The 20739-nt window shown below is 46.7% G+C and overlaps 1 long non-coding RNA gene and 1 pseudogene across 3 annotated transcripts in view; both read right to left on the minus strand.

Moving 5' to 3' along the window:
• LOC108593353 (uncharacterized) overlaps positions 1 to 20739 on the minus strand; it is a 230739-nt gene that overhangs the window by 198334 nt on the left and 11666 nt on the right. For 2 of the 3 annotated variants that reach the window (XR_013520690.1, XR_013520689.1), the window contains exons 3-4: positions 5592 to 5720; positions 4452 to 4565 (exon numbers count right to left, since the gene is read on the minus strand). This is a non-coding gene — a long non-coding RNA (uncharacterized LOC108593353). Of the gene's footprint in view, positions 1 to 4451; positions 4566 to 5591; positions 5721 to 10983; positions 11268 to 20739 lie in introns of those variants that run through there. The other variant, XR_013520691.1, reaches the window with a different exon arrangement.
• On the minus strand, positions 9759 to 10408 carry LOC144577274 (large ribosomal subunit protein eL19 pseudogene; annotated as a pseudogene).

A 20739-nucleotide genomic window follows, 5' to 3' on the forward strand; every position in this document is an offset into this window, starting at 1 on the left:
GCGATTATAGGCATGAGCCACAGTGTGCCCAGCCTTCTGTCATCTGTTTGCTCAGATCCGTATAGGGGACTTGTTCATAGGCGATGTGGACATTTGGGGACCAATGGTGACTCGTTCATAGGCGACGTGGACATTTGGGGACCAACGGTGACTCGTTCATAGGCGACGTGGACATTTGGGGACCAACGGTGACTCGTTCATAGGCGACGTGGACATTTGGGGACCAACGGTGACTCGTTCATAGGCGACGTGGACATTTGGGGACCAACGGTGACTCGTTCATAGGCGACGTGGACATTTGGGGACCAACGGTGACTCGTTCATAGGCGACGTGGACATTTGGGGACCAACGGTGACTCGTTCATAGGCGACGTGGACATTTGGGGACCAACGGTGACTCGTTCATAGGCGACGTGGACATTTGGGGACCAACGGTGACTCGTTCATAGGCGACGTGGACATTTGGGGACCAACGGTGACTCGTTCATAGGCGACGTGGACATTTGGGGACCAATGGTTATAGTTTTTAGCTACATTTGACCACACGTTTTCATTGCTGGGTTCCAATCCGATCTTCCTTGTTCTTCTGACATCTTGGGAATCTGCAGTAGATGCTTGTCATTCTGTTCTGGCTTCCCAGCATCCAACACTTGCCTAGAGGAATTTCTTATTGTGTGATTCTTGGTGGGGGCAGGACCCTGCCTGGTTCTTCACTCTGTTAGTATTTGACTGACTCTATGTGGCTCCAATAACCCTCTTGCTGTTTAAATTCGCTAACCAGTTACACCTATAATCCCAGCACTTTGGAAGGCCGAGGCAGGTGGATCACCTGTGGTCAGGAGTTCAAGACCAGGCTGGTCAACGTGGTGAAACTCCGTCTCTACTGAAAATACAAAAATTAGCCTAGCATGGTGATGCGCCCCTGTAATCCAAACTACTAAAGAGGCTGAGGCAGGAGAATCACTTGAACCTGTGAGGCGGAGGTTGCAGGAAGCCAAGATTGCACCACTATACTCCAGCCTGGGTGACAGAGCAAGACTCTATCTCAAAAAAAAAAAAAAAAAAAAAAAATGGGGAGAGAGAAAGAAAATTACTCAGTTTCTTTTGCTTCCAACCTAGAATCCTAGCTGGTTCTGAGTCTCCAGCACTTATTCTCAGACAAAGCTCTCCTGGTGCCAAAGCTATTACATCTGTGCCGCTGCTGTGGATACAGTTGTGAAGCTGAGCACAGACTTCAGAGTCAGACAGATCTAGGTTTGAGTCCCAACCCTGCCACTTTAATGCAGTGTGGCTTTCCACGAGTTATTTAACATCTCTGGACTTCCGATCCTTCCCCTGCACAATGAGGGAAGTGACATGTAGCTTGCAAGACTGCTATGAGGATCTGCACTGTGTGCCTGGCACACAGTAGGTACTTAATGGCTCCTCTTGTATAATAAAGTATGAAGACGATCATGGACACGGGCTGAAGTTTCTCCTTATGTGAACCCCACCCAGGGTTTTTTTTGCAGTGGCAAAGCTTCTCCCATTTCATGACAGGTCTTTGGAGCTGCCTTGAATGGTCTGTCCTCTCAGTACTAATTGCTCTTTAGAACCCTCAAAGCTGGTCTTACTCATAAAGTTGAATAAACTTTTTAAATAAGGAACTTGCTGTAAGTCCCCTGGGACTAGTCCAGAGCATGATTCAGAGATATACACCCCACACACACCCCCTCCTATCTGCAATGCTTTGCAAATGGAGCTTTTTTTGGCCTGCCCTGAGATCCTAGAGCATCTAAGATGGGCGTGTAACTTCAAGCCCCAGTGTGGTCCTTGCGATCTGATCTCAGGTCAGCCAGACCCTTGACCTGGCCTCGCAGCCTGACATAGCCTCACAGCTACTAGAGATACATTCCGGATGGCAAGCCACACTCTAAGACACTGCACTCCAGCGGGAGCTCTGGTTTCTCCCATCCCATCTCTGAGCTGGCAGAGCTGCTGCACAGTGTTTCAATTTTTCTAAGTTGTTCCTGAGTCTAAGGTGTTCACGGGCAGTAATTTGCAAACTCCATCCAGGTTGCTCGAAGAATTACACTCTCATACCAGTCTGGGAAAGACTCTGACCCCCACCTTCACCCCAAATCGTGACAATTGGGTGGTGGTGGCACCTATGCTGGTTATGTGGGCACTACAAATAAGTGGGCATCTGCAAGGTCAGGAAATCATCCCAACATGGAAAGAAACATCTCTTGTTCTAAGACTCCCCCCCTGAACAACCCAGTTAACCCCATAGCCCCTCGTTCACCTTTCAAAGCCCTGACTTGCCACTTAGGACATATATTTGTTACACTAGCAGCTGAGTAGCAGCTGCTAGCTTTTCCCAGCAAGAGTCTAAGCCACCTGGAGTGAAAGCCTTCTCCCACCTTGCCTGTCCTCTGCACCTGGCACCCTGCCTGAAGATGAATCAGAGCTGATGACATACTTGTCGAATGGCTGCTCCACGGATGACACAGAACACAGCTGCAGACCCTGACTACCCGACCCAAAATAGCAAACACTGTGGTCCATGGGGCTGTGGAAAGCTGAGGTGCCTCCCAGGGCCAAAGCAGATGATGAGGAAAATCGGCTGAGAGATAGGAACATACCAGTCCACAATAGCCCGAGCATTTTGTCCAGGTTGGAGCGGGAGGACACAGCCAGGCCATTCCTGATAAACAAGACACCCTACACATGCAGTAGAGCCCCCGCAAGGCTGCCGCTCAGAATGCTCCTGCAATCTCAGCTGCGATTTCAGGCCTATTGGGGTGAGGTCTCAGGTTACACCAACTCTTCGTCTTCTCAGCTTTTGATGGGAGCTGCTTCTGGACAGGGCCATCACCACCAGCCCATTAGTGTAGGAAATATTTCCCAGAGAGCGTCACCCTCCAGGAGGAGAATAACAACTGAAGGTCGATATTTCATCTGTTCCAGGACTCTTTCAGCTTAATCCTTAATCCTTCTTCCTACCCGTCGGCTCAAAGACTTACAAATCTTCCATACATTCGGTCTCCCTTTTAAGTCTAGAAACTGACCTAACAATAGTACTCCTAGCAATGTCCTTGCAGGTGGCCTGGTTTGCTCACATGTCAGTACTATGAGGCAGGGCACGGAGATTGTTCGATTTGGAGATGTACTGAGTGATAGAGAATGGAACAGCTACAACAGCTAACGCTGTACTAAACATTTTACAAATAAGTAAGCCTCGGAACAACCATAGGAAGCGGGAAATGTCACTATCACCAGTTTCAGAGCAGCAAACTGAGGCTTAGAGGTGTTAAGAAACTTCCACAGGGCCGGGCGCAGTGGCTCAAGCCTGTAACCCCAGCACTCTGGGAGGCCGAGGCCGGTGGATCATGAGGTCAACAGATCAAGACCCTCCTGGTCAACATGGTGAAACCCCGTCTCTACTAAAATTACAAAAAATTAGCTGGGCACGGTGGCGCATGCCTGTAATCCCAGCTACTCTGGAGGCTGAGGCAGGAGAATTGCCTGAACCCAGGGGGCAGAGGTTGCAGTGAGCCGAGATCGCGCCATTGCACTCCAGCCTGGGTAACAAGAGCAAAACTCCATCTCAAAAAAAAAAAGAAAGAAAGAAAAAAAAGAAACTTCCACAGTCACCCAACTGGGAAGTGGTAAGACCAGGATTCAAACCCAGGAAGGTTTGTCTTCAAAGCACAGACTCCCAACGCTCATAGTCCACTTCTGTCCACATCTTTATGAAATATCAAGCACTGTGCTACCTTCTGGAAACACAGGGACAATTAAGGTCACAATACTTGAGATCTCAGCCTAGCCAAAGAAACAAACATTAGCATACTTTTTAACTCTATATGACAGTGTGATATTTGTAATAATTAAAATTAGATGTAGGAATGGAAGGATGGTGATTAATTCCGTCAGTAAGGGAGGAAGAGAAATTAGGGAAGGCGTCACAGAGGAACATTCAAAAAATGAAACTTTATGATTCCATTTCTTTACAATTTGGAGTGTGTGATCGTTAGCCATCATCTGTCCACACTGGCATCTACTGAGTGAGTCATCCACCATCTGGGAAAAACCCAGGCAAAAGGGTCCCCTTCTCTGAGCCCACAGTTTATAGTCTCACAGATCACAAACCCAAAATAGATTAATATATTAAAGAACCTGAGAGCATTTGTGCCACTCAGGATCCAGAACTCAGCATTGGCACAGCACAGCAATAACTCTCAACACCACCTGGATGAGTAAAACCATCCAGGCCCCAGAGAAACACTTCTCCACATCTCCTGTCCTGTGTCTGGGGATCAGAAGAAACCCTGTCCAAATCCCATCCATGAAGATCTGTGGGTTGTGCCACTGCCAGCATTGGAGATGGACTCCTCCCTTTGGAGGATGGGCAGGATGTGAGCCCCAGATGAACTGAGATAAGAATTAAGGCAAATTAATTAACTTACCTTGTTCCTCCTCATAGACTGCGTGAATGCACAGATTCACGCAAAGTGAAGTATCTTTTCCTGGGAGTGCTGAGTGTCTATTTCTTGCTTCTCTCAAAGCTCCAATCTGTGGTTCTGGAAGCAGTCAGAAATTAATGCAGTATTCACAATAGCTACACATGATGGCTGGAAAATATTTTGCGATATTAAACACACTTTTTAAAATACTTTTAATATTAGGCCTGCAAATACACAATACTTTTAATTTTGTATCCATAACTACAAAAAGCCTGATATTAATTCTTTATGTTGGCCGCAGGCAGACCTTGAAGGCTAGAATTGTATCAATAGATAGTTTCACTTTATAAAAATGTGCCTAAAGATTTAATTACATTTTCAAAAGATTAAATAATTTTAATCTAAGTAATATTGATTTTTAAAGTTGATATAAATTTATTGTTATATTTTTGTCTTTTAATTTCAATAGATTGCTTTGCATATTTTATTTGCATGAAAATTCAGTCATAGGAAAACGTGAGATGGTGCGATGAGCTGAGTGTTATATGTCTTGCCAAAAGCCATGTGTTGAAATCCTAATCCCAATGTGATGGTATTTGGAGGTGGGACCCTTGGGAGGTAATTAGGTCCTGAGGGGCAAGCCCTCAGGAATGGGATTCGTGTCCTCATAAGATGCCAGCAAGCTGGCTAGCTCTCTTTCCACCTCGTCAGGATGCAACCAGAAGTCAGGAGTCTGCCACCTGGAAGAGGGCCCTCACCAGAAACCGATGAGCTGGCACCGGGATCTCATAGTCCACTTCTGTCCAGAACAGTGAGGAACAAATGGTTGACAAGCCAGCAGTCTACGGTACTTTGCTATACAACCCAAACTGACCCAGACCCATGGGCTTACTCCCCTGTTTGGCCTCACTCACCTACCTCCCTCAGGATCCCTCCTGGGCCAGCAAATGGCAGGTTGGCCAGGGGTGGGCCTTCACCCTCGGCACCTGGCTCAGCAGGAAGCATGTGAAAGGCCCCAAGGCTAGGATGGGAGGGGCTTCGGCTGCGAGTTCTTTTCACTGCTACCACACCTACTGCTCAGGGCCTCACTCTGTCTTCTTTGACCTGGGCCTTCTGACTGTCTCCTGGTACCTAACTACTTACCCGGCTTCTTGATCTGCCTTGACCGATAGCTTCAGTCACTGACCTCTCGAGCCACGTCTTTGTCAACCTTGCTTTGGCCATCACAGCCCTTGCTTCCTCCCCACCAAGTGTTTCCTGATATTCACTGGCCTGCAATGATACAGTGAAGCAAATGTTAACATGTTTTTGAATTACATATTACAGTGCTATATTTGTAGCAATAAAAAGTATGTGTGGGAATGGATCTAAGGATGGAGATTAATTCTGTCAATCAGGGAGGAAGAGAGACTGGGGAAGCCTTCCCAGAGAAACACTTGTTAAATGGAACTGTATGATTCAAATTATTTTCTAGTTTAAGAGTGTAATCTGTAGCCATCAACCATCCACACTGGCATCTACTAAATGAGTCGTCCACCATCTGGGCAAGACCCAGGCAAAAGGGTCCCCGTCTCTGAGCCCGTGCTTTAACAGGTCTCACATATCACAAACCCAAAATTAATGTATTAAGAACATCAAGTCATATGAATATATACTTTAAAAATCAGCTCTGCCCCGTCCCCTATCCACTCCCCAAGAATATACAGGGAATGGCCTTCTTCATCACTCGTTTCATGTAAATCATTGTAGAAACTACCCTGATCTGAGCTTCACCCTCTTCCCTTCAGGATAATTCATAAAAATCATTCAGCATTGAGGAGGCTGAGGCAGGAGAATTGCCTGAACCCAGGAGGCGGAGGTTGTGGTGAGCCGAGATCGCGCCATTGCACTCCAGCCTGGGTCACAAGAGTGAAACTCCATCTCAAAAAAAAAAAAAAAAATCATTCAGCATTGAAATGATCCCATTCAAACACTGTGTTTTGACAAGTGGAGAAACTGAGACACAAGGAAAGGAGACAACTTTCCCACGACCACCCAGCAAGGGATCTGAGACTATAGCCAGTCTCCAAGCTCCACACCCACATCCACACTCTGGTTCTGAAATGCCTCTTATCTGGATAATCGTGTGGCATTCCAGCAGCACCCCACCCTAATAAATCTCCCCATGACATCCTAAGGGCAGTTATTATGAATTGGGGTGGGGGCGCAGAAGTTGGATGCTGGATGTGCAAAGGAAAAGCAAGCAAGGTTGTTTCATAAATGACACAATGGCAGTCTCCAAAGTAGAGTTGCACAGCTTCCGCTGCCCTGAAAGACTGCATGCCTTTCTGGAGACTAAACATTTTCACAGTTCCTTTGGCCCAAGGGTTATTTTCTTGTTGAAAAATGGAAAAATTCCCCATACGGATGGCAAGAAAAATAATTTCAGCTGGACTAATCCAGAGACAAAGTTTCTTCTGAAACGCAAAAGGATAGAATTGGAGGGGAGCAAACATTTCTTTTAAATAAACACAGAATGCTTCTTTGTTGTGTTTTAGAGACAGAGCCTCCCTTGTTGCCCAGGCTGGAGTGCAGTGGCGTGTAGTTACGGACCACTGCAGCCTCCAAATCCCAGTGAGCCTCCTGCCTCATTGCTGGGATTGCAGGTGTGAGCCACCGTGTTCAGCCCCTAATTGGCTCATTAGAGGGATGCTGGGTCCCATAGGTCAGAAGAGAAGCTGGGTGGGCATGAGCCTGCAGGAGAAACCCCAGCTCACTGGAACTCCCTGTCTGGCCAAGGCTTTTAGGAGCTGTATCCCACAGGGGCTGGGCTGAGAGGGAGATGTGCCTTCTCTTGGAAGCCTCCGCATCCCCAGATGAGCCCTCCCTAGAGATGGGACTACCAACTGTCCAAGACCTTGTTCATTACTTATCTTCAAAATGTACCTCTTCTTAACGAAGGAATGTCTTTGGCACTGAGTTTTTTTGTTACAACCTGTTTCTTAAAATCAAAATAATTGGGGTTGATTTTATCAACCAATTTTCATAATTTATTAATTTTTATCTGATTTTTCTCAGTTTAGCTAAAGAAAAATTCAAGTTTGTATCTATGTTCAAAATATTTCTTCTATGAAGCCTGGGCAACATAGAAAGACCCAATCTTGGCCGGGCACGGTGGCTCAAGCCTGTAATCCCAGCACTTTGGGAGGCCGAGGCGGGTGGATCACGAGGTCAAGAGATCGAGACCATCCTGGTCAACATGGTGAAACCCCATCTCTACTAAAAATACAAAAAATTAGCTGGGCATGGTGGCGCGTGCCTGTAATCCCAGCTACTCAGGAGGCTGAGGCAGGAGAATTGCCTGAACCCAGGAGGCGGAGGTTGCGGTGAGCCGAGATCGCGCCATTGCACTCCAGCGTGGGTAACAAGAGCGAAACTCCGTCTCAAAAAAAAAAGACCCTATCTCTACAAAAAATTAAATAAATACCCAGACATGGTGGTATGCACATGCAATCTCAGCTACTCAGGAGGCTGAGGTGGGAGGATCACTTGAGTCCAGGAGTTCGAGGCTGTAGTGAGCTAAGTTCGTGCCGCTGCACTCCAGCCTGGATAACAGAGCAAGACCTCACCTCTAAAATATACTAAAAAGGGGGAAAAAATAACTGTTGGAAAACAATGAAATTGTCAATGACTTCAGGTTTCCTTAAAAACATGTCTCCTGTGAGATTAAGTGAATCATCCATCTATTCTAAGACCTATTGATGCCTTTGAGGGATGCTTACAGCCGCACTGCCATTAATGACTGTCAATATTGCTAAACAGCAGGTCACCGTCTTCTAGAATTTGTATCAGTTTATCACATGTAATCACACATAGATGGTTTGCACTTGGAAAACAAAGTCAAGAACTGTCCTGAAAGCATCCGTGCAACTGCGAGCCTTGTGGCTTAAATGTCCCCGGCATCACAGCAGACCTGCCCATAAACCATAGAAAGGGTTTGTCCCAGCCTCCCAGAGGTCATTTCAGCTACCCTTCAAGACACCCACCTCACAGCCATGAACATGGATGAAGCCCGGGGAACTGGGGTCATGACATGATCATGTGATAGGAGGAGAGCGTGAGGAAAGAGCATTGGATTCCGGGCTGCATGAATTTGGACAATGGTTTTCATATGTGACTGTATGTTCACTCTTCTCTAAAGTAGTATTCATAATACGAGCCCTCTCTACCTCACAGAGGTAGGAACCAACTTGTAAAACATCTGGAAAATGACTTTACAAACTAGAAAGCACTTCTTGAAAGTAATGTCTTTTGTTCATAAAATCGTGCATTCCCTAAATATGCATGGAGCACTGACTACATGCTAGGTACTGCTGCAGCATTGGAGATAGAGCAGTAAACAAATATGACTCTCTCTTTAAGAGAAAACATGTGGCCTGGTGCAATGGCTCACACCTGTAATCCCAGTACTTTGGGAGGCCAAGATCAGGGGATCACGAAGTCAGGAGATCGAAACCATCCTGGCTAACACAGTGAAACCTAGTCTCTACTAAAAAAAATACGAAAAATTATCCAGGCATGGTGGCATGTGCATGGAGTCCCAGCTACTTGGGAGGCTGAGGCAGGAGAATTGCTTGAACCTGGGAGGCGGAGGTTGCACTGAGCCGAGATTGCACCACTGCACTCCAGCCTGGGCAACAGAGCAAGACTCCAGCTCAAAGAAAAATAAAAAAGAGATAAGCTGGCCTTTAAGCTGAATAGCCGTTGGGACAGCAGTCAGTCTCCAAGATGTCCCTCAGGTACCCCACCTCCTATCATTGTCCCAACCACACTGAATTGGGGCTGACCTATGCACGAGAATATGGTAGAGCCGGCAGTCTATGACTTCCAAGCCTGGGCCATAAAAGACATTGCTGCCTCATCTTTGGCCTCCTGGACTACTCGCTCTGGGAATTCAGCCACCATGTCACGTGGACGCTCAAGAAGCCAGCACGAGGCTGGCAAGGAGAAATGCAGTGTTCTCTCAGCAACCAGCACCAAAATGCAGGCAAATATTACCTTAGAAGTAAATCTTCCAGCACCAGACAAGCCTCAGACAGCTGCAGTCTAGCTCACATCTTGAGTACAACCTCCCAAGAGACCTCAAGCCACAGCTGCCAGCTAAACCACTTCTTCATATCTGACCCATACTATAAGAAATAAACATTTGTTCTTATTCTAAGCCATTACATTTTGAGGTAAGTTGCTATGCAGCAATATATAACTAATACATTTCATCACACAATTCTTCCAGAAGGGTAAAGCAAGATAATTCCACCTTTGGTCTCTCTCTTTTTTTTTTTTTTTTTTTAAGGCTCGTTTTATTTTAATGGCTGATCTATGTAATCACGGAGGCCAGTATGTACAGACAAAGGGGGAGCTTTTATTTCTTGGTCTCTTCCTCCTTGGAAAAGTTTTGATGATCTCCTTTTTGGCCTGGAGGCGCTCTTCACGGCGCTGGCGGGCCTCAGCCAGGTCAGCCGGGAGCTTCCTGCGGGCCTTGTCTGCCTTCAGCTTGTGGATGTGTTCCATGAGAATCCGCTTGTTTTTGAACACATTCCCCTTCACCTTCAGGTAGAGGCTGTGATACATGCGGCGATCAATTTTCTTAGGTTCCCGGTATCTACTGAGCAGCCGGCACAGAATCCTCATTCTCCTCATCCATGTGACCTTCTCTGGCCTTCGGGCATTGGCTGTACCCTTACGCTTACCTATGCCCATGTGCCTGCCCTTCCGGCGGGCCAAGGTGTTTCTCCGGCAGCGAGCCTGGGAATGGACCGTCACAGGCTTTCGGATGATCAGCCCATCTTTGATCAGTTTCCGGATCTGCTGACGAGTTAGCATTGGCGATTTCATTGGTCTCATTCGGGTCCAACCAGACCTTCTTCTTGCCACAGCGGAGGACACTAGAGGCGAGCCTCTTCTGAAGCCTGAGCATACTCGGCCCCTCTGGAGACACTATTTCCAGAACACCCAAGGGTTGATATTTGTGGTCGACAGCAATGATGGGGAGCGAGTGAGTGAGGCCCGGGAAGAGCTGATGAGGATGCTGTGCTCCTTGTTTTTGCAAACAAACAGGATCTGCCTAATGCTATGAACGCTGCTGAGATCACAGACAAGCTGGGCCTGCATTCCCTTCATCACCATAACTGGTACATTCAGGCCACCTGTGCCACCAGCGGGGATGGGCTGTACGAAGGCCTGGACTGGCTAGCCAATCAGCTCAAAAACAAGAAGTGAGAGCCAGGCAGCCCGATCCAAGTGCCCCACCCACCCCTGACATACCTACTGTCATCCTGCCCCAGTCCTACCCCTTCCTCTCCATTGCAAGTGTGGCCACCGGCCTGGGTATCGTGTCCGCGTGCCCAGCAAGAGCCTTGCCTCCCCTGCCTCCCCTCCTTTTTCCTGTCCACCTATATGACCAATCCCTAATTGCTGTCCTGATGATGAATCATTCCAATTTTACTGGATTTAAAACAAACAAAAAAAATAAACAAAATAAACTGGCATTTGTTACCTGACAATCTCCATTTGGTTGAGGAATTCCCACGGTACCAGTCATATAGTTGGTGCTCCATGATACTTAATTGTTGGATTCATGATTCTTGAGCTGGTGAGCTATGGCTCGGTGGACAGGGACGAGGTCACACAAACGTTGGCTAAGATACGGAGAGACTCCCACCGGTAGGGCCAGGGCTGGGAAAGGACGGTTTGGGGAATAGGTGATCCTAGGAATCCAGATAGACAAGCCCCTCAGAGCCTGGTGGCCAGTCAGAGCACTGCATTCCTGCAGATCCATACCTGATGGACAGTATAGATTGGAGGGAGGAAATGTTATCATGAAAAGACAGGAATTGAGGCCCAAGGGCAATACTTCAGACCAAGAGATGACTGCAAGGTGGGCGTGAGGGACAAGATAGAGGAGCCCAGTACTAGACGAAGAGGAGCCCAGTCTTGGAGGATTAGGGAGTCAATGTAGAAATGGTAAGGAATTGCAGCCCAGCTGATTTAATTCAGAAGCATTTCCAATAGAGACAATTCTTAGAGCTCCAGTGAGGTGCAAAGATTCATGTCAATTCTGGTTACAGTGATGAACATTATATAAAGAAATTGTTGACCGGGTGTGGTGGCTCATGCCTGTAATCCCATCACTTTGGAGAGCCAAGGTGGGCAGATCACAAGGTCAGGAGATCCAGACCATCCTGGCTAACACAGTGAAACCCTGGGTAAATTTTTGTATCTCTACTAAAAATACAAAAAATTACCCGGGCACGGTGGCACGTGCCTGTAGTCCCAGCTACTGGAGAGGCTGAGGCAGGAGAATCACTTAGTCATGGGAGGCGGAGGTTGCAGTGAGTGGAGATTGCACCACTGCACTCCAGCCTGGGGGACAGAGCAAGACTCCATCTCAAAAAAAAAAAAAATTGTTGTAGAAAAATTGTCCCGGGACCTGAACATTGGGGTGAGGAAGGTGGGAGGGAGGGGACAGAAGCTGACAGGGAAGAGCTCAAGACCGATCTGCACACCTTTTGGGTGATGTGTGTCCTTTTGTTGTTGTTGTTTTGTGTGTTTTGGAGAATTTACTTTATCGAAAACAGGTGAGTCAGAAGCCCATCCCTGGAGCTCAGGCCCAGGTGGGGCTGAGGGGGCAGCCAGGCTGCAGAAGGCCCAGGCTGACTCAGGGAGTGTCTGCAGGACTTCAGCTGCAGGCCCCACGGCTGTGCCCCTCAATTCTAAAGTCATGAATCCAAGAGCCAACAAGGAAGCATTGACGGGGTGCCAACTCTACAATTGGTACTATGGAAGTTCCTCAGCCAAGTGAAGATCGTCGTGACACAAATATCAGTTTGTAGTGATATGAGACTATCCTCAACCTGCAAAGGCGTCCTTCCTCTGCTGCCCTAGGTAACACTGACTCCCCCTCACCTGGCACCTGCACCCATCTAGCCAGGCACCCCTCTCACCTGTAGAGCTCCCCACAGACTTGCCTCAAAGGTGTACAGCTCTAAAGTCTGGAATTCACTTTGATTTGGGATGATGGGGCTTTAACACAGTCCTCATATTGAAATCTCGGGAGAAGCAGCCTCTCCTCAACAGCACCTCCACAGTTTTCCTTTGTGTAGTCTCTGGGTTTCTGAGATAATTAACAATATCTTCAAAACAGGTGACAACATGACAGGGATGACACCAGACTCTGAGACTCCAATGTGGAGTCAAGGCAGGAAACTTTATTGACAAAAGGAGGACTTAGTCAACACAGGAATTCTGGGGACAGTAAGATGACAAAAATTTAAAAGTAACCAAGATAAGGCCCTCACTTCCCATAAATGCCTTTGCCCTCTCTGAAAGCCATGCTCTCTAACCACAAAAGTATCACACAATGTGGAATGACAGGCCTTCCACAAACTCCATCCTATCACTTACATAGACTACTGTGGTTTTGTAGCATCTCCTAGTTTTTCAAATATATCAAAGGCCCTGATTTTCCAAGCATTCGTCCCAAAAGTAAATTCTCCAAAACAACAACAACAACAAAAGGACACACATCATCCAAAAAGTGTGCAGATCGGTCTTGAGCTCTTCCCTGTCAGCTTCTGTCCCCTCCCTCCCACCTTCCTCACCCCAATGTTCAGGTCCTGGGACAATTTTTCTACAATTTATTTTTTAGTTTTTTTTTTTTTGAGATGGAGTCTTGCTCTGTCCCCCAGGCTGGAGTGCAGTGGTGCAATCTCGGCTCACTGCAACCTCCGCCTCCCATGTCTAAGTGATTCTCCTGCCTCAGCCTCTCGAGTAGCTGGGACTACAGGCACATGCCACCGTGCCTGGGTAATTTTTTGTATTTTTAGTAGAGATACAAAAATTTACCCAGGGTTTCACTGTGTTAGCCAGGATGGGCTGGATCTCCTGACCTTGTGATCTGCCCACCTTGGCTCTCCAAAGTGATGGGATTACAAGCATGAGCCACCACACCCGGTCAACAATTTCTTTATATAATGTTCATCACTGTAACCAGAATTGACATGAATCTTTGCACCTCACTGGAGCTCTAAGAATTGTCTCTATTGGAAATGCTTCTGAATTAAATCAGCTGGGCTCCAATTCCTTACCAACCAGGCTCAGCGTAGTGTCTCCTATTGGTCAGTTTTCGTGGCTTCCTTTCCGTCTCCCCAGGGCTTTTATGATCCATGAGAAAATGGGGGCAAGACCTCTAGCTGTGGTCCACCATGGTCACTGTTAAGGTCCCTGGTCCAAGCTATGGGGTCCATTCAAAGATAGGCTGCTCCACAAATACATCCACAATCACCATGTGAAGCTCAGCCACGGGCAGAAGCCAACTCCACAGGTGCCATGGTCCTTAAGGTTCCAGGCAGCCACAGCACCCCCAGTCCTGCCATCCTCACAGAGCTCAGCGCAGGGTTGTTGGGCAAGTATTGACGGATTGGGTGGAACCCACCTTGTTTCTTTCGGCTGTCTGACCCCTGTCTCATCACCATTTCAGAAACTCAGATGCGGCTCCCAGAAGCAATGACCGTGTGACCCTGCTCATGCCATGGGCGAATAAATGTACCTTGTTTGTTGAAACAATTTGTTGCATGCTTGTTAGGCACCATCAAAGCTTAAAAGGAATAGACGATGTGGCCACTATTCCTAAAGACTTTTATTTTCTACTTAGGAAGGCATGTTCCCATGGGAAGGTTTTAGGTTAATAATAGTACAAAATAACAATGAAAGTAATGTCTCAGGACACACTGGCGCATCTCACTGGATTCGCGGGGCGATCCTGGGTGATAGGTATTACAATTTCCCATTTTGTAGGTGAGGAAACTGAGGCTACGCCATCCTCCCATAAGCCTTGCCTCTGGAGGGAGGAAGCTAACATGGGGCCAGAGGAGGTCATGCCTGGCTGTTACCCCTAGCTGTGTTGTTCCCTACCCTCTGTGACCTGAAAACTTTACAACACACATGTGCAAGCACACACACACACACACACACACACACACACACTCCAACCCTATCCTATTGGAACATCTGACTCTGTAATGGTCTATAAAAGTTTTATTGTTCCTTCTTTTAGAAAGTTGCTACATCTCCCTAGCACTGGTGAATAATGTGGCGCTCCAGACCCTTTCTCCACCCTGTTCCTAACCACAGGGACCCAGTGGGTAATAATTCAACAGCCAGCGAGGAAGCTGCAAGAATCCCCGACAAAGCTTAGTCGGGACATTCTTCTGAGGTCACAGACCTCCAGCTGTGGGTGGTCGACCCACTGACCCTTCGGCCCCAGGCTGTCAAGGAGACAATTGCCACAGCCCATGTGAGAGGCACTGTGGTTTTCCACCCTCATCCCCCACTCTGCGGGTCAGACTCCCCAGTATATCAAATGACTTCCCACTATTTCCTGAACATAACCCCTCCCCAGGCTTGGGGGCGTGTCCTTTCCTCCTCCTGGAGGGTTCTTCTCTCAACTCATGCTTGTCAAATTACTGCTCAGACTACAAAAACTAAGCCTCAATACCACCTCCTCCTTCAATCCTGTCCCGATTTTCTCCATCCATATACGAGCTTGCCATTCTCGGAAACAGCATAAAATTACAACTGGATCATCTAAAGGTGTTCATCTCTATCTGCTTCTTACTACAGAAGCACATTTGCAGATTAGTCTTAGGGGATAGGAGTCAGAGTTCTGAGTCTGTCCAAACTCTGGCACTCTGACACATGCAAAACTGGGAAACTGAGCCACAAGACATTGATCTACAAAATGGGGTCTGATGAGGATAAAACGAGATAACAGAGAGAGCTCTTCATAAACAATAGTGGGCTTTACTCATGTTATGCTTGACCTCTCTGCCTCTGTTGGCACATCCATGAAAACAGGAGCAGTGACATGTCTCCCACCTGGATTTGCAGTGACCATTCGATGAGATCGTGTGAATAAGGCAAACTGAGCACAGTCCCCTGCCTCCATCTCTGGCCCTGTACACGTCACAGCACAGCTTGGTCTGCAGACCCCACGATCGATTTTTCACTCCGACCACGACGTTGTGCAGGATTCAGGATGGTGCTGCAAACACTCTTTCATGGGGGTGACTTTTGAAAGCTGGGCAGGAATTCCAATACTCTGCCATAATAATCATCATCATAAACAGCTGGTGGTCCCAGCATCCAGGAAATTAGTTTGCAGGGGCCAGGTCTGTGCTGTGAATGAACATGCCCCTCCCTCAGAGGGAGAGTCTGCAGAGCCTGTGTGTCTATAAAACCACAGCTAATCCTCAGAGCCAGATGAAAGAGCCAGCTTCCTGAGTGGCTAGCTGTGGCATCGGAGTCAGAAATGCCCCCCAAAAGGCAGTTTGGGGAGCATGGGCCCTAGTGCCCCACGAGCCATGTTACTGAATTGCCACTTTGATGCGGAAGGTGGGTTAAAAAATCAGCTTAGACTTTGGGTGGAGAATCTGCACCTGAGAAGAAAAGGAAGTGATAAACCATCAGAGTTGGAAGGAACCAGCTCAGACAGACCAACATCCTGGCTGCAAACTTCCAAGCCCCTCCCTACCCCTTTCTCTTCTTTCCGGGGCTGGGTCCACATCCTTTTAGCATCATGTGTCCCTGTATCCTCCAGCCACAGCTGCCATGACCAAGAGTGGACCAAGCTGGGGCCAGTCAAATGCTCTCTCCCAGGATTCTGGAATTGGAAACTGGACACTGGTCAGCTTCTGTTGGGATCTTTACCCAGAAGACTCACTTTCGTGGACGGAATACAGACTGGAAGCCAGACAAGAGAGAAGAGTATGGGAAACACGTGCCTTATTCCAGGAGAAGCTGCTCGAGCAGGCAGCCCTGCATGAGGAACACTGCAAACAAACACACCGAAGACACCAATCTCTCCTGCCTCATCACTTTAGTGAAGTAACAGAGCACCTTGCACGCATAGGTGCTATTGAATACACGTTTTTTGACACTAATTAATACTCAAAAACGAGTGGGGATCTAATCACAGTGTAGATTTAAGGGAGAAACAAAGAGCCACTGAGCTCCTTAAAATCAGGGGGCCAGATTTACATAAAGGTCAAGACCAGGAAAAAACTAGTCTGGATGGTGGTGGCTGTAAGGGGTGTAGTATGTGGAAGGGGGCACAAGAGGCTTCTGGAACGTTTTGATTCCCAGTCTGGGTGCTGGCTACAAGGGTCTGTTGGGTTTGTGAAACTTCGAAGAGCTACATGAGTATGACATAAGCATGTCTCTGTGTGTATCGTACATGTCAAGAGAAAGTTTAATGGTACAACAAGCGGGGTCAGATCTGGACTCACCCAGAGCCCACCTGATACAGTCCTGGCAGGAATTCAAGGTTCCATCTCCCTGGCATTTTCATACAAGCAATATCTGATTAAAACTAAAAACTAAAGAGACCTGGAAGGAAATAGGAATCAGAAAGTCAAGTCAGAGAAGGGCACCATTGTGCTCAGAGGAATTTGGGGGCAGAAAATAACTCATTGCCAAGAAGATAATCCCAAATGAGCCAGTAACAGTAATGTGTTTGGGCTAATGTTTTATACACGGACCCACAAACACACACACACATGTGTGTACATGTATACACATGCCTTAGACCTTTTGATAAATTTATAACAATTACAAAGAGAATATTTAGGTGGAAGCAGGGGCTTTCACCTGTAATCCCAGCACTTTGGGAGGCCAAGGCGGGCGGATCACAAAGTCAGGAGTTCAAGACCAGCCTGGCCAACACGGTGAAAACCTGTCTCTACTAAAGATACAAAAAATTAGCCAGGCGTGGTGGCAGACACCTGTAATCCCAGCTACTCAGGAGGCTGAGGCAGGAGAATTGCTTGAGCCCGGGAGGTAGAGGTTGTAATGAGCCAAGATCATGCCATTGCACTCACTCCAGCCTGATAACAGGGTGAGACTCTGTCTCAAAAAAAAAAGAGAGAGAGAGAATATTTAACTTTTCTATGTGGTAGGCACTATGTTTTCATTAAATAGCTCAGTCATGATAATAATCTGGTGAAATGTGTACTATTATTATCCCCATTTTTCAGATGAGGAAATCAAGGTTTAAAGAGGTAGGGACTTGGCTAATGTCACCCTGCTAATAAACTGCAAAATTAGGTTGGTCTAACTGCAAAACCTATGCTTTTAAAATAACACTTTCCTGGGGCGGATCCAAGATGGCTGATCACTAACATCCCATGATTGCAGCTCTCAGGGAAGGCGCGGAGAACTAGAGGACGCCACACTTTCAGACAAATTCTGGTCGCTCACAGAGCAGAAGATCCCCAGTGGAGGAGTCACATGGGTCGCCAGCTCGACTCTTCTGGCCGGCGCAGCGGTTCTGCCGGCGTCTTGGCGCGGCAGCTCTCGGAGCAGAGTAAACAGGTTTGGAGGACCCACATGGGTCCCCAGCACAACACCAGAGCCCGGGGCAGCGGCTGTGACGGCACCTCGGTGCGGCAGCGCTTGGCGCAGAGTAAACGGGACCGGTTCCCCTTCTGACCGAGGTTTGGAGCCCCAGGAAGGCAGAGTCGCCTACTACGGACACAAGAAGGAAGCCCGACAGGAGAATCCTGGGCAGAAAAGCACCGTCAGTTTTAACGCCGCTGCTCTGGCCCTGGGAACTAACAACCTGGACGCCCATTCAAGAGACCTAATCTGAAAGTTGGTAAATTCAAAGAGGACAGGAGGATAAATTTACAATGACGGGAAGAAACCGGAGTAAAAAAGCTGAGAATACTCAAAGTCAGAACGCCTCTCCCTCTAAAGATGATCACAGTTCCACATCAATAATGGAACAAGGCTTGATGGAGAATGAGCGCATCCTGATGACAGAATCACTCTTCAAGGAATGGATAATAACAAACTTCAGTGAGTTAAAAGAACATGTTGTAGCCCAACGTAAAGAAACTAGGAACTTTGAAAAAAGGTTTGATGAAATCCTATTGAGAATAGACAACTTAGAGAGGAGTATGAGTGAATTAATGGAACTGAAGAATACAATACAGGAACTCCGAGAAGTATGCACAGGTTTAAACACTCGAATTGTTCAAGCAGAAGAAGGGATATCAGAGGTCAAAGTCCAACTTAATGAAATAAAACGTGAAGACAAGATTAGAGAAAAAAGGATAGAAAGGAATGAGCAAAGTCTCCAAGAAATGTGGGACTATGTGAAAAGACCAATTTACGTTTGACAGGTATACCTGAATGCGACGGAGAGAATGAATCCAAGCTGGAAAATATTCCTCAGGATATTACTCAGGAAAATTTTCCTAAACTAGCAAAGCAGGTCAATATTCAACCCCAGGTAATACAGAGAACACCACAAAGATATTCCTCAAGAAGAGCAACCCCAAGGCACATAATCGTTAGATTCACCAGGGTTGAAACAAAGGACAAAATACTAAGGGCAGCCAGAGAGAAAGGTCAGGTTAATTACAAAGGGAAGCCTATCAGACTTACAGCAGATCTCTCAGCAGAAACTCTACAAGCCAGAAGAGAGTGGGGGCCAATATTCAACATCCTCAAAGAACAGAACCTTCAGCCCAGAATTTCATATCCAGCCAAACTAAACTTCACAACTGAAGGAAAAATAAAATCTTTTATGAACAAGCAAGAACTCAGAGATTTTATTACCACCAGGCCTGCTTTACAAGAGCTTCTGAAAGAAGCATTACACACAGAAAGAAACAACCAGTATTAGCCTTTCTAAAAATACACCAAAAAGTAAAGAGCATCAACATAAAGAAGAATTTACATCAATGAATGGATAAAACAGCCAGTTAACATCAAATGGCAATAACCCTAAATTTAAATCGACTAAATCCCCCAATCAAAAGACACAGCCAAAACCCAACGGCATGTTACATCCAGACCCATCTCATATGCAAGGATACACAAAGACTCAAAACAAAGGGATGGAGAAAGACTTACCAACCAAATGGAGAGCAAAAATAAATAATAAATAAATAAAAAGCAGGAGTTGCAATTCTCATATCGGATAAAATAGATTTTAAAGCAACAAAGATATAGTGGTAAAAGGATCAATGCAACAACAAGAGGTAACGATCCTAACACCCAGATACATAAAGACTTAGACTCAATGAGACAGAAAATTAATAAGGACATCAAGGACTCGAAATCAGATCCGGAACAAGTAAACTTAATAAATATTTATAGAGCTCTCCACTTCAAATACACAAAATATACATTCTCGTCAATACCACATAACACCTACTCATAAGTTTAAATGAAACATTGATTGGCCATTATTAATACCCAATTTTTTTCAGAATAAAGCAATATTTCTGTTTACTCTCCCTCTTTCTCTTCCTCTTTCTTCCTCTCCTTTACTTATTTTTTTTTTTCTTCTTTCCTTCTCTCAGAAAAAGAAATCAACTTGTAAACCTCTAGATCCAGGTCGGCAATGTCTCTCTCATTGCTTGATTTTCTTCCTTCCCTTCCCTCCCTCCCTCCCCCCTTCTTCCCTTCCTTCCTTTCTTCTTCCCTTCCTTCCTTCCTTCATCCCTTCCTTCCTTCCTTCATCCCTTCCTTCCTCCCTACTGTCCTCCTTCCCTCCCTTCCTGCCTTCCTCCCAAAAATAAAAAATAAATAAAAGAACACTTTCCAACTCCCCAAAAATGTGCAGACACAGAGACTGGCACGCTGAACACCTCTGTGTGAAATACAAGACAGGATATGTGCCATTTCATTCGTCAGTGGCTTCTCCGGCTAACACATCCAACAGCAAGACAAGTGAGCTTGTTTGTCTCAAGATGAAAATAGGAGACAGTTCATTTGCTGATCAGTTTCGCATATGTGAATGTTGGAGAGGAAGCAGCAGACGGGTGGTTCTGCTAGCATGCTTAACCCTCCTAACAATTTGATAAAGTACATATTCTTATCTCTAGTTTGCAAGGAGAAACTGAGGCTGGATGCAATTAAGGGCCTTCATCAGACCCTTGCCTGGGTGACTCCAAAGCCCAAGAAGGCATGTTCACTCCCAAACAAGGCAATCTATATCCTTGTGCCGACCTCTGAACTGGCCCCGCTGGGTCATTGGGTTAGATAGGAGGGCTCATGTATGACAGGGCTTGCACTAGGCCAGGCGTGCTCAGTGGCTGGGCTGTCACTCTCAGGCCTTCTGTTTGCCTCTGGCAATGCTGGGGTGCTCAGGTCGACCAGCTCGGCAAGCGCCAAGAAATGATGACGCCGAGGAGAAAACTCACCCTGGACTCCCCTTCATGGAGGAACCCAGGAACCCAGGGAG

Source organism: Callithrix jacchus, chromosome 8, assembly GCF_049354715.1.
Source record: "Callithrix jacchus isolate 240 chromosome 8, calJac240_pri, whole genome shotgun sequence".
NCBI classification, from domain to species: Eukaryota; Metazoa; Chordata; class Mammalia; order Primates; family Cebidae; genus Callithrix; species Callithrix jacchus.